This window comes from Cyprinus carpio, chromosome A6 (assembly GCF_018340385.1).
Source record: "Cyprinus carpio isolate SPL01 chromosome A6, ASM1834038v1, whole genome shotgun sequence".
Classification (NCBI taxonomy): domain Eukaryota; kingdom Metazoa; phylum Chordata; class Actinopteri; order Cypriniformes; family Cyprinidae; genus Cyprinus; species Cyprinus carpio.
Window position 1 is genome coordinate 29,689,583 of NC_056577.1, and position 14,826 is coordinate 29,704,408.

The following is a 14,826-nucleotide window of genomic DNA, read 5'->3' on the forward strand; positions in this document are numbered from 1 at the left end:
TCTTTGTACACTACTTATTTGTAAAATTTACTACAATATCAGGGTGAAAATTGTATCAAAGTAAATCTTACACCAGTTTTTTTTCGGCGTATAAAATTCAGAAACAACCTGCAGTTTTTCATTCTTTTGTAAAGTAATTATTACATTGCATCATTGGTTGCAGAAAGCTGCAGGTGTAAATGATTATGAAGAAATGCCCTCAGAAAAAAAAAAAAAACAGTTATAAAATTGGCATGCTTGACTGAAAATGTAAGCCATTAATCACATAGAATGCACTAATGACCATTCAGAATGCAGTAACACCCTGGCAACCACCTAGCAACCACCCAGAACACTCAAGCAACTGCATGGCAATGTACTGAGAACCACAGTAAGTGAGTTTTGCATTAGCAGGCACCATTCATCTTTCGTTCAGAAAATGTACAAATCTAGTTTCTCATTCATGTTTCATGCTGGGATGATATATGCCACTCTGCCGTGCTTTGCTCCTTCATTTCAGTTTTGTTTGGCTGTCAGTAATGCATGTTCATTTCTAATCCAGGGAATGATTTAGATACTAAAATGGCAAGCTAACATAAAGACTATATTGTGTGGTAGTATAGTTCTTTTCCTTTCTCTCCATGCATGGTAAAGAATCTCCACCTCTCTCCATTATATAGCTGAACAATTGATGTCTGCTATTGTCCAAGACTATTATGTTCACGCTCCAACATGAGAGGCATACAGTGTCTTGTGAGGCAGTTCATTTCTTGAATACATATTTAACAGGCCTTTATTTCAAAAAAAGACTGAAGGGAAAAAGTTTCTGAGGTTTAGATCACCAGTACTCTTCTACAAGACAGTTTTTTTACGTTAACTAAGGAAAATGCAAGTGGACTGTGGTGCAAAAGCCGCGATGTTAGGGTGTTGTGAGTGAAAACATCTCAATAATCCACAAGTAATCCACAAAACTCCATCAACTAACTTCTTGTCCTACTCCTACAGTAAAAAACTGTTTGTAAGGAAACAATTAAGGCCATCATTAAGTCAGCCTACAGACTTCAGTGTAAATATTGCATCAAAATCAAACCAATTTGAGGCGCAATTTAATACCCGTATGATTGCAACCACTCTAAGTTTGTCTGCCTTGGGAAAGCTAGTGCGTCTCGGACATAGTGATAACACTCATTGCCCTTCTCTAGTGCAGCCTAACCAGGTGTCTCGTCCCATTCATCGTATTTGTGACATCACAAATCCCCAGAAGAAAATGCGTTGTAGTCCAAATGAAGTCATTCGTTGTAGTTTTTGAAAAGTGATTTTTATTAAATAAGACATCTCCTTTTGAAGTGGACTTTGAGCTTTGTAACTTTGCAGATCTTTTTTATGCTCAAACAGCAACATTACAGACTAACTAAAGTTGAAAAAGTGAAAAAGCATTATAGGACCCTTTTTTTTTTTTTTTTTTAAACCATCACTTCTGGCCAGAGCTGATCCTCCTTATACACAAAATACGCAAGTTGCGTAGGGCCCCCCTTGCTCTCAAAGATGACTTAATTTTAGTTTTGTTTTTGAATTTGGCCAGTGGTTATGAAAACATGAATGATAATTTTTTTTTTATGTGCTGTTGCCCTTTCTACGTAAAAATCAGTCAAAATCATGTTATGTGAATTTCGTACAGTCTTGCTCAATACTCAAAAAAATCAGTTTGAAAGCGTACCGAGCCGTGGAAGAGACACTGTTTCTCAAGCGCCTTCCACGAGCACGATTCCTGACGGTGTGAAACATGGACAAATGTATTTCATTCATTCATTCATAACCACTCATACCCCACTCCAAATTATGGATTTGTTTCTTACCTGCAGGGGGTTTTTTTTTTTTCTTTTTTTTTTTCTTTCTCAAAACGTTAATTCATGGACGGGAGTGGTGTGGATTACTTGTGGATTATTGTGATATTTTTTAGGTGTTTGGATCTTTTCTCAGTCTGGACGGCAGCCCATTCACTGCAGAGGATCCATTGGTGAGAGATGTACAATGCAACCGTTTCTCCAAATCTGTTTTGATGAAAAGAAACAAATTCATCCACAGATCGATGGCCTGATGGTTGAGTAAATTTTCAACAAATTTTTGGGTGAACTATTCCTTTGAAACTAGAGTAGGGGTTCTGTCAGTTTCTGGGCTTGACAACCAAAATTTACTTACAGATGTGAGTCTCGAAATGTCTCCTTCACACAACAGTAGCGTCTCCGAATAACTGTTCTGTATGAACTGAGTCAAGCCCATGTCCTTACCGGTAACCATCTGCAACAGTGACCAAAGTAATATCAACGATGGCGACGTCCATAAAACTGAAAGACTTATCACTTTCTCGCTGTATGATGTGACAGACAACCAGTTGTCCGTCCTCTAACCTTCTCGTTCACTACAGCGCGGGTTTTCTGAGAAAATGGCGGTTGTGAGTCCTGAAAATAACCATATACTGTGTGAACGGACTCAAATACTAAGAACTGACATCTGTATTCTGCTGCTATCAGGGTTCCCACGGGGTCCTTGAAATCCTTGAAAGTGTGTGAATCTGATTTTTTTTTTTTTTTTTTTTTTAATGTCAATTAATTTTAAAATGTTATTTATTCCTGTGATTCAAAGCTGAATTTTCAGCATCATTACTCCAGTCTTTAGTGGGATCATTCTAATATGCTGATTTGGCTGCTCAAGAAACATTTCTGATTATCAATATAGAAAACAGTTGTGCTAAACCTTATTGGTTAGTTGTTTATTTTTTTTTTTTTTTTTTTTGGAAACCATAGTATATTACCATTAAATAAATACAATAATTTTTTTCATAAATACTTTTATTCAACAAGGACAAATTAAATTAATCAAAAGTGACAGTAAAGACATTTATAATGTTACAAAATATTTTATTTCGAATAAATGCTGATTCATTTGAAATATTTATGCTGAAATTTATGCTGCAAAGTAAAATTACCATGATTTACACAAAAATATTAAGCAGAAAAAATGTGTTCCATATTGATAATAATAAGAACTGTTATTAATGATGGAGCACTAATAATCATAAACGAGCAGCAAATCAGCATATTTAGAATGATTCTGAAGGATCATGTGACACTGAAGACTGGAGTAATGATGCTGAAATTCAGATTTGATCACAGGAGTAAATTCACAGTTTAACCCCCCAGATATTCACAAAGAAAACATTTATTATAAATTTAAATAATATTTCTCAATATTACTATTACTGCAGCCTTAGTGGACCAGAATATGACTTGTTTCAAAAACATTAAGAAAACTTTTGATGATTAGATTTTGATGACACCTGCAGAAAACCTGTTTCAATAAATCCATGCAAAAGTTACTATATCAGATCATTTTAGAATACAGCATAGGGATGTACTGAATATTCTTAACATTTTATGCAAAACAAAAATATGACAATTAGAATATAAGGTCTCTGTCCATATGGCCAAAAATAAAGGCCAAAAAAAAAAAATATAAATAAATAAAAAAAAATAAAAAAACTTTTTTTTGCATAGTTGTGTTTTGACACATGAAACCTGTAACAATGTATCTTACAAAGTAATAACACAATAACCTTGCTCTCACTTGAAATGTGTTTCCCACATTAAGTCCTTGAATTTGAGGGTACTGGACCTGGAAAGTCCTTGAAACGTTCCTTGAATTTGAAGTTAACCCTGTGCTATGTGAAAGTGGGCCTATTAGATTGAATTTAAATTTAGAAATTTAAGAAAAAAAAGTGACAATTAGAAATGTTGCAGAAGTAGCCTACTAAGATTACTAAAACTAAAATAATAAGAAATTAAACCTATAAATAATAAAAACTGATAAAAATGACAAAATCACACAACATAATTATTAATAATAAATTGGAACTTAAAAAATACAAAAACAAAAAAACTATTAAAATTTTAATAAATAGTATAATAGTATATGACTTATACTAAAATAACACTGTTGTCTCTAACCATAAAGTATAAACAGAAATAATCATGATGCTTGCCTCTGTCATATATGGCTAGCTTTTGTGCAGAGCTTTCATTAAAAGAACAACAACACATACAGCGATATACTGTATGTCTTTGATTGATTATGAATAGGTGACAAAGTCAGCATCCAATACATGCTTCCATTGCTTAACAAATCAAAATCTGCTTGAACATGCCTTAAGCAGGTCTGTACAGATTTCCCTGGTAGACTCTCGCAGCTATAGATATTATTCTCAGTCCCTTTAGGGAACACAGACTGATACGCTGGCAGCCTCTTTTGTGCTGGATTTTATTTTTTTTAAGGCTTATTTCAATACATTTCTTCTAGGCACTCAAAATAACAGTTTTTTTTTTTCTCATTTGTATCATTTATATCAACATTTATCTATTAAATAGTTTACAAATTTTAGATATTAGGCTTCAGAATGTATTTAGCTTCTTTTATTTGAAAGATAAGCTTAGATTATAAATGAGTGCTTCATAATAATAATGACCATGTTCAGTTCTTCCATGCTCTCTTTTTCAGTCATCCTGGTTTAACTGTTCCCAAAATAACCCAGCCTCATTTGGGGTCTGAGTCATACATGATATAAGCAACCTCTAAAGATTTGAACTGGTTTATGGAAACAGTCTTACTCATTGCTGTATCTGTTTCATTGAACATTGAGGTTTTTTTTTTTTTTTCAAAACCTGGAGAAAATATATTTAGTTATTCTTCATGCACCAAATTTTGGTTGCTCTACTTTGTTGTACAAGTGGATGACTGAGTAGAACGTGGTAATTTCTCACATGCATGCATGAAATTACAAAAAGGACATTAATCACACTAGCAAGCAAGGTGTGAATGATGTGTGTGATGGACAAAACTCTGTGTGACCTGGATTTTAAAGTTTAAAGGTCCCCCCATGCTGATAATTCCAATTCTAAATTAATGAAATAGACAGACTGCTTAATTGATTACCTGATAGAAACATTGATTCTGTTTGCTGCAGATAATCAGAAAATCATTGGAATTGATATGCTATGCTTTTAATTCCAGGCCTTGCATCAAGTCATGTGCTTTATAATGAAAGAGCGGAGTATAAGAGCATGAAGACTCTGACACTGAAGACTGAAAAGCTTTTTATATGAGGAGACGGGCATGCAAATATATAATATACTATATTATATATATATTATATATTATATATATATATATATAATATATATATATATTATATATATATATATATATATATATATATATATAAATACAATAATACAATAAAAAATAAAAAATAAAATCATCGTTCAATGCAAAAATTCCAGCTATGTTTGTGGCACAACGCATGCAGAAACATCACCTTCAAAAGGTCTATGCATGTTTATTTTGATTGCATTAAACATATTCCATCTGACATCTTTTTCTTTTATAAAGCTTTAGTATTAAAGGAGCATAATACCTGGGAACCTACAAACTGAGGGAAAACATTGTCAGCACTTGATTGTAATGCATGATGCCTACATGAGTAAACCTGCCCTATGAATGCAAAGTTGCAATGCTACGCATTTTTGTTTAACAAAGGAAAATCTAGTTAGCTCATTGTTGTGACTTGACGTCATACCATTTATAAAAATGGCCCTAGACACCTAACAAATGTTTTATTTGCCTTTAAGCAATACTAACTGCAATGAGATTACCTGCATGGAGCAACTTCCTGCAACAAATAGCTTCTGGTGTAGACTGTGATCTTTGTAATGCTCCCGTTTTTGGTTAAAACGGCAGGCTTTATTATGTCTGTGTCATAAAAGCCCAATGTAAAATGAAAATGTTGGTGTGTTTTTTATTCAAACTAAAGCAACTACCAGACTGACCTCTTTGAGTCACTGTAGAGATCTACACTACACCCTGCTGGTGACTTCTGTGTATCACAAGCGCTGACAGGCTTGATGTGGGTTTCAGTGTTATAAAACCCTGTTTAAATGGGTTGTCTTGTATATTTTGGCCTATTTTTGAAAAATGAATTATGGTTCATTCATATGTGGTCATCATTGTACATTCACAAATGCAAAAGGCTAACTCCTGATGGACAAATAATTCAAGAGAATTTGTTGATGCGCTGCGGCTGATGTTGAATCAGCGTAGATAGTAAAAAAGGAATAAATATTTAAGATTCTGCACTATTTCTAGGTCACTAATTAAATAAGCAATTTAATGACACTGGTTATTTAACTTTTTTCCATCAAAGCACAAGATACCTCTTTGGAACATTATAAACTCCTCTTTTTCATCAACAAATTGAAAAGGCTAAATCTTACTTAAATAGATCAAGAGAACTTGTTGATAAAGATGTAAAGATAGCCTACGCAAGTGTTTGCATGGGCAGATATAAGCTAGTAAAAAAAAGAAAAAGTTATGACATAAAATTAGGAAAGCCAGGTATTTAACATTCTGCGCTATTTCTGTTTATCGTTATTATTAATTATTTTACATAGTTTTCACTTCTTTTTATTTTAATGATTAATTTAAAACTTTTTTAGCTGCATTTTTAGTGTGAAAAAGTGATAGCTACAAAAAATATTAATATTAATTTTATTAAAAAAATAAAATTATTAATATTAATATGGAAAAAAACAGAAATGGAGAGATGGAAATGAGCGTTACAAATGGTCATTCTCCAATACTGTACGTGCTCCAGAATGCGGGTGCATCGGAGAAACGATGAATCATATGAGATCGAGTAAACATCATCTTCTGTTGTTGCCATTATTTCTCTAATCTGCACAAGCTTCCATTTCGAATTCAGCAAGCTGTCGAGCGCCTCCTGGCAACGGTTGCTATGGCGACTAACTACGGGTCACGCTCGACTTTGGTTACCATGGTCCTTGTGACGTGAGGGACCGTGTAAAACGGTGTCGGAAACCCCGGATAGCGGTTACCATGGATACTGGCGGGGGGGAGGGGTGGAGTTTAGAGGAAGCGGAAGTGTCAGCGCAAGCGGAAGTGGTACTGCCCTGAATACCCCGAGCAGCGAAAAGGAGGACAGCTGATACTCCCATCGTTAACAGACACAAATCAGGACTCGAAATATATTTAAATGTGAGTTACAACGCCCATTAAGGCCGCTCGGGTGATATTATGAATGTTAGAGATGCATTTTGCTGTATTGTTGCACATGTAAGCCCCCCTCATCATTGTCAATGGCGGAAGGTGTCTATTGTGGTTTGGGGCTGGGTACAAGGGACTTAGGCCGAGGCGGGCGATGAATAACGTTATTTGCCTATTTATTTCCGATTGCGTCCGATTTCTATTAGAAGCGCGCGATTCCCGCACTATCATTGTGTAATAATCAAAGTATCGTCGTGAGGAACAACCCTGCGGCTCCCGCGTCTGTTCAACACCCGGCCGTCGTGAAAGCTAACCGGCTAACCAGGTAATAGTATAATACACCAGAGGAGTAAAGCGCGTGCTTGTGAAATGCAGTTAGTAACGGTTAAATGTAATTTGGCGCGAATAATCAGCGCGTCCGATTAAATTCCACACGGGAATGCGAGTGAGAGGGCGTTACATTGGTGGCTAACACTGTTAGCTCGAGCGAAGAGCCTTGAATATGCTGCAGTGCAGCATTAGTGAGGTTAGGCGCTTAAAACGGCTCACGTTTATAGTTTCACTATTTCTAAATGCGTTCAAGTTAATTTAGTGAAATAATATAGTGGGTTTGATAGTTAAAATCGCGAAACAATCGTCTCAAAGGATGGCGGACTTGTCGACAGGACGCGTCGTGAGGGCCTATGTAAATAAATCTAGTTCGACACCAGCCCTTATGTCATCTATTAACCGTTCAAAACTACGTATTCTAACTAGTACTCCAGCCCTCCTCGGTCTCATTAGGCAACCGGTTAGCAAGCTCACACGTGTATGTTCGTCTCCAGGAGCTGGACGGACTGTGTTTACTCGCCTGACAGCGTTACCTGTGCTTCGGGTTCAGGCGGAGACATCAACGCCCAGGGCGTTGGCACTCACACAACGTTTTGGTAGCTGACAGGGTTGAAATTCCCACCGTGGCCTGCTGGAATCCCGATACCATGTCGGATTCCATGACCTTGCACAAAGGTAGACGGGACAATTGGATACATGTAATATTAAGCAGCGGTCAGAAACCTGAGGTTATATGTGGTTTAGAAAAGGTGATATAACCTAGTGGGTTTGGTTTAGACTTTGACCAGTTATAATATGCAGAGGTGGATAAGCCATTGTGTGTTTTAGAAATAACGATTTTGACCTACTTTTTAATTGGGTTATATATTTCAGAAATCCTGAAACCACTGCATCAGTGCAGTGTGAGCTAAACATATGACCTGATTATTTGTCAGTTTGGTGCAGAGAACAATTGTCAATGTAAAACAAATGTTATGGTGGTCATATATTTATCGACCTAAACTAGTCCTTTAGGTTAACCACTGCTTAAACTATTATTTATGGGTAGACCTTGGTTATAATATATAAAATGCATGGTAATCTTATAATAAAAAAATAAATAAAAAGCATTATATGGCAAAATAAAATAAAAATTCTCTGTTAAGTGTTTCTATGCTTCTCAGAAATTGTTACTGTCAAGGTAAAACAAACATTATGCAGTGCATATATTTCTTATTCTACCAAAAAAAAAAAAGTCTTCTCTACCATTATCTATAGATAAACCTGATTCATTATGCAGATACGCATGGTAATATTTTATAAAGCATTACATGGCAAAATAAAACCCCCAAAACTTAATTTGTTTGATACAAGTGTTTATATATATAGTATATATATAATATATATATATATATATGTATATGTATATGTATGTATGTTTATATATTATATATATATATATATATAGTATATATATATATATGTATATATATATATATATATATATATATATATATATAAGTTTTACCAAAGTTCAAGTTTGATTCTCAGTAGAGAATCTTAATTTGAGTTCAAAGAAGAAAAAATGGTAACACTTTGCAGCAAGGTTCATTACTACTTTAGTTAACATGAACTAAAAATAAACAATACTTATACAACATTTATTAATCTTAGTTAATGTTAATTTCAACATTTACTAATGCATTATTAAAAAGAAAGTTGTGCTTGTTAACATTAGTTAATGCTCTGTGAATTAACATGAACTAACAATGAACCCACTGTATTTTCTTTAACATTAACAAAGATTAATAAATACTGTAATAAATGTATCGTTCATGTTAGTTAATACATTAACTAATGGAACCCTTATTGTAAAGTGTTACCGAAAAAAGTTAAGAAAAACACAGACATGGCATTATTTTAGTCATTGTAGTGGGATTTGAAGTGATTTTACTTAAAGACTAGTGTGAATGACGTTTTTAGTGTGCAAAACTGACTGTTTTCAAAGCCGACTAGTCAACTAATCAGTCTTAAGGAAGCTTTGTTTAGAGGTTTCAGGTAATCCTCTTGTATTGTCATACCATCAATTAGTGTTATAACCTCAAATGGGATTTTACTGATGTTTTTCACTCTGATTCAGTGATGAATGCAGTGAGATAAAGTCTCTGAGACAGTCGCTGAATGACTGCAACTTCAAAGCCGTGCCTCAGCATTGGTCCTCCTACATAATCATACATGGGTAGCCTTAAGTATGACTTAAATCTTCATAAGTCCCAAATTTAATAATAGTATCTGGTGCAGGTCAAAACAGGCGCCAACTTGAAAACTGACCTCTTTACAACAAAAGGAGGTCAGCTTGAATCTCACTAAGCGACACCAAACTTGACTTAATTTTATTATATTCATAGTACAGGCTATAGGAAAAGGAGAAATCAACTCTCCAACGTGCATTTTGTTATCGAACTATACATTTTCTCTTACTTTTGTAGTTGCATCATGGACAAGAGTGACCTAGTGCAGAAGGCAAAGCTCGCTGAGCAGGCCGAGCGCTATGATGACATGGCTGCTTCCATGAAGGCTGTCACGGAGGGTGGCGTTGAGCTTTCCAACGAAGAGCGCAACCTGCTCTCCGTGGCTTACAAGAACGTAGTGGGGCCCCCCCCGCCGCTCGTCCTGGCGCGTGATCTCCAGCATCGAGCAGAAAACAGAGGGCAACGAGAAGAAACAGCAGATGGCGCGTGAATACCGTGAGAAGATCGAGGCTGAGCTTCAGGACATCTGCAACGACGTGCTGGTGAGAGACGTGACGTGTGAAGAGAAAACATTTGACAGTTGAATTGACAGTTCTAGAAGTTCCACCTGATTTAATTAGCAATTAATTTTAGGTTTAGAATTGCAGCTGAATTTTAAAACGTAGGACTATTATGATGATGTCTGTTATGCAATATTAGATGTTCCGTTTCAAAATCTAGTTGGCTACAGCATTTTAAGGCATTATAGTGTTAAAGTATGAATTTAGTACATAAATTTAAAGAATGACTGTCTTTGGCCAAAATTCAGAAAATTCAAATTTCAATTAAAAAATGTGCAATGTATATATATGCTTATTAGAATACTGTGTGTTTTTCTCTTGCATTGCCTTTGTGTCAAAATCGTTGGGCTTCAGGTGCAAAGCTTTATATGAATGAGTTGCAATCAACCACTAAATGTTTGTTTTCACTTAGATTAGGCAGCAAGGCAGGTCACTTTACGGTTAGAGCAAAAGGAATCAATTTTATTTGTAACATGAAACTGCTCGTATGAACAATGCAATTAGGATGGATCAAAAAATGCACACTTTACCTTTACGAAAGTAGTTTCATTTTTCCTCTTTCTGATGGTCAGTGCTTTTCATTTAATATTAGTATTAATGTTCATAGCTTAATGTCAGTCTTACCTCTGTTCTCTCAGGGTCTCCTGGAGAAAGTACCTAATTCCCAATGCTAGCCAGGCAGAGAGCAAAGTTTTTCTACCTGAAAATGAAAGGAGACTACTACAGATACCTGTCCGAGGTGGCATCCGGAGAAGCAAAGAGAAGTGAGCTCATTTTCTTTAAAGCAAGAAGTTTGTTGACTAAATATTAACCTGTTAAATCTATTCATTAGGGAGAAGATGGACTAATAGGAAATGGTTGGAACTGATATTGCTGAAGTTTAAAGTCCAGTCCTAAGAGTTAATAGTTAGATGCTAGCCAAAGCATCAGAACATTCAGGCTGTGATGTGATGGTCATGAATTTGATTTTGTTTTTTCTCTCAAATTACAGCCACAGTGGACAACTCTCAGAAGGCTTACCAGGATGCGTTTGAGATCAGCAAAAGGGAAATGCAGCCAACACACCCCATCAGGCTGGGACTAGCACTGAACTTCTCCGTGTTTTACTATGAAATCCTCAACACCCCAGAGCAGGCCTGCGCTTTGGCAAAGGACGGTTAGACAATGATCTGTTCATCTACTACTTGTCTGCGCGTTTGACTTTTTCTGTTTTGGGCACACACAATGTACACTTTCCTCTTTCATCCCATGAATATCTTCAAAAAGTGATTTGGAATGTGAAACTAAATGAGTTTATATTGAAAAATAGTGTGTTCAATTCCAGTGTACAGGAAGACAGAACTTACCCTCATGTTTGCTTTCACCGTAGGCTTTCGATGAGGCCATTGCTGAGCTGGACACCTTAAACGAGGACTCCTACAAAGACAGCACCCTGATCATGCAGTTACTAAGGGACAACCTCACTGTAAGTGCCATCTTTGGCTTTAATAGGTTTAGACAGACCCCAAAATTAATCTTTGCTTAAAATTAACAATGCAAAATTAGTGTAGACTGTTTAGACTACTCATCATTAAATAAAACTTTAAATCAAGCTTTACAAATTTAGTTTGAGCCATGCTAGTTTTGTCATTTACAAGTTATTATTACCATAACAATTTTAGTTTATTAATTGATATGAATTGCAAGTCTTAAAGTGTTAATTCACCCTTTTCACAAATTCAGGTCTTATCACAAGGTCTTAAATCACAACAGGAAGTCTTAAATTCATGGCATTTAAGGTGGAAAAATGAATATCTCCCTCAGTATATCTGTTAGGCGTTTCAAAACAAATATCCAACATTCTTAAATCAGATGCATTTACTTGAGATTCAAATTGAAATATGATGTCATGTTCTTTTAGAAATTAAACAAAATGAAATGAGGTTTTGCTTAAAAGAACACATCTGTCAATGTGGTATGAGACTTCTTGTGTCATCTTGATTTAAGAATCTTAGATATTTGCACTGGAAAACAAGACAAATATTGATGAGGCAAACAAAATATCTTGAATTTACCTTCATAAAAGCTACAGAATAGTTGTCAGTATAGTTTTTATATGAATAATGCAAAATTTTGCCAATAAGAAAAAAATTTAATATTACGCCATTGGTCAGTTAATTTTGGACCCTTGGAAGCCTTATCATTGTCTAATTGTAATTTTTTTTTTCTTTTGTTCTGCAGCTGTGGACATCAGAAAACCAGGGTGATGAGGGGGATGCTGGCGAGGGCGAGAAACTAAAGGCGTTGCACTTCACTGTTAAATCCACCTACACTCTTTATCTTACACATATACAGCCCATAATTCCCTGCTCCATCCAATCCACCTCACCTTTATCCACCTTTCTGTATGACGAGCAGCATGAATTGTACCTGACCTGCAAGTTTGTACCCCTGAAGCCACGAGCGGCAGGGAAAAGTTTGGTTTTTCCAAGGCTGACTTGTCTCAAACATGTCTGATTGTGTATTTTCCCCCCAGTCGAGGGGAAATGGTTGAATAGTGGAAACAATTTCCATCTTTTTTTTTTTTCCCGTCCTAAAATCCTTCCTAACATTTTTAAAAGGTATATATTCTCTGGTCTAGCAGGATATAACACATTATAGTGTCCACCCACCCCAACACCATTTTTCCCTTCTGTCTCTTCTCTCCAATAGTGTACTGGCGATTGCTGGTTTTATTCAAAAGGCTATTAAACTGTCCATTAATTTAACAAACACTGTGATGTTTAGTTTTTCCTCCTGGATAACTTGTGCTTAATGGAAATCGGAATGGTTTCGTTACAAAGAGCAGTACAATTCTGTTGCGATCTCATACAGAAGGGATGAAAACAGGCTGTATTGTGACACTGACTAACATGCATTACTATCATTGCTGTCATGTGCGTAATTTTGCATACACGGCTGACGACAAAAAGGGACCCGAGGTTTGCAATTCCATGTCTATTCAGTTTTAAGTTAAAGACATTCCATTAGTGTGTGATGTTTAACAATTACAGACCTTTCGTGAACAAACTGGAGAGTTTCCTAATGTGCTGTCAATGAGGCAGTTTACATAAAGGTGCTGTTTGACATCAGTAAACGATTTTCCTGGTTTGTTCTGTACATTTTTCCTCCCTTTGACATATTTCCCGCACTTCCATTTAATAAAGATGTACAATTATAAACATTTTAGAGGTAAATATAATTTGTCCTAAAACTAAATGCTTGCAAATGTTTTTTTTTTTTTTTTTAAGTTATTCAACAAACAAACTACACAAACAGAAGTCGATGCTTGATGTTTCCCTCTTCATGTAAATCAGAAGGAGTTTTGGGGGCCTTAGACTGACTTTGAACTTCTCTACTCTTCATTCTTGCTAAGAGATGAATTTCTGTAAGACCTTAACAGTTAAAATGAGAAATTCTGGATTTAATATGAGTTATGGTGCAGGAAAGTGCTGCCAATCCAGTGGAGGCTTTGAAGTCTTGGCCCAAAGTCTGTAAAACGCAAGCCGAGATCGGATTTGGCAAATAGTTGAAGGACCTCAAACATTTTTATGGGGTAGTCACTCACTCAGTGTCACAATACCTTGTCACATCACCATAACATTCCACTTAGGTGTAGAACTCATCTGTCTCGAGCTGAAGACAATGTTCATGCACTGAAGACGAAATCTTTCTCTCTCCCCCCTTAGCTGAACAAATGGCAGTTATTCTACGCTTGATTACAAAAAATACAGTAGTGAATGTGGAGCCGAGCCTGTCTGTATATCTGGTATCTCCAATTGCTTTGTTTTTTACTGACCAGTATTCTGCCTAAAGTTAGCTTCTGTGACGGTTTCATTGCTTAGTGCGCACGTGGTTGTGAAAATTTAGACTAGCTTAAGGGAAAAAAAATTACAAAATGACAAAAAAAAATATACAACCTGGTTATTGACGTAATACTAGATTTGTGTATGTCTTTTTAAAACAGTTCTAGTTTCACCTTACATGTTATAATCAGGAAAGTGTAAAAGACAATTTAAAGTGAAATAAAAGTTTTTATCAGTTCCAAATCGCGCTGTATTGTTTTTCATAGTGGTGTACATTCAATTCAGAATACACAAGCAGCACGTTCTCTAGGTCTTCTCACTCTCCTATAAAGATATATATGGTGTGTAAATTTTTATGCCTATTTAAATAACCATTTAAGGGAATGTTCCAGGTTCAATACAAGTTAAAGGAATAGTTTACCAAATTTTTTGAAAATGTACTCATCCTCAGGCCATCCAAGATGTAGATGAGTTTGTTTTTTAATCACAGGAACAGATTTGGAGAAATGTAGCATTACATCACTTGCTCACCAAGGGATCCTCTGCAGTGAATGGGTGCCGTCAGAATGAGAGTCCAAAACAGCTGATTAAAAACACCGCAATAATCCACACCACTCCAGTCCATCAGTTAACATCTTGTGAAGCAAAACGTTGCATATTTGTAAGAAACAAATCCATCAAGGTGTTTTAAACCATTTCTTCTGGTCAAAATATGAGTCTCAAATAAGTCGATTTGAGACTTCAAAACCCACTGACATTTGTTTAGAACTGTTTTGGACTTTTTGCTTG

The 14,826-nt window shown here is 35.7% G+C and overlaps 1 pseudogene; it reads left to right on the forward strand.

Annotated features, from left to right (window-relative positions):
• Window positions 1-9,890: 9,890 nt before the first annotated feature.
• LOC122145356 lies at window positions 9,891-13,450 on the forward strand (annotated as a pseudogene).
• The last annotated feature ends 1,376 nt before the right edge of the window (window positions 13,451-14,826 follow it).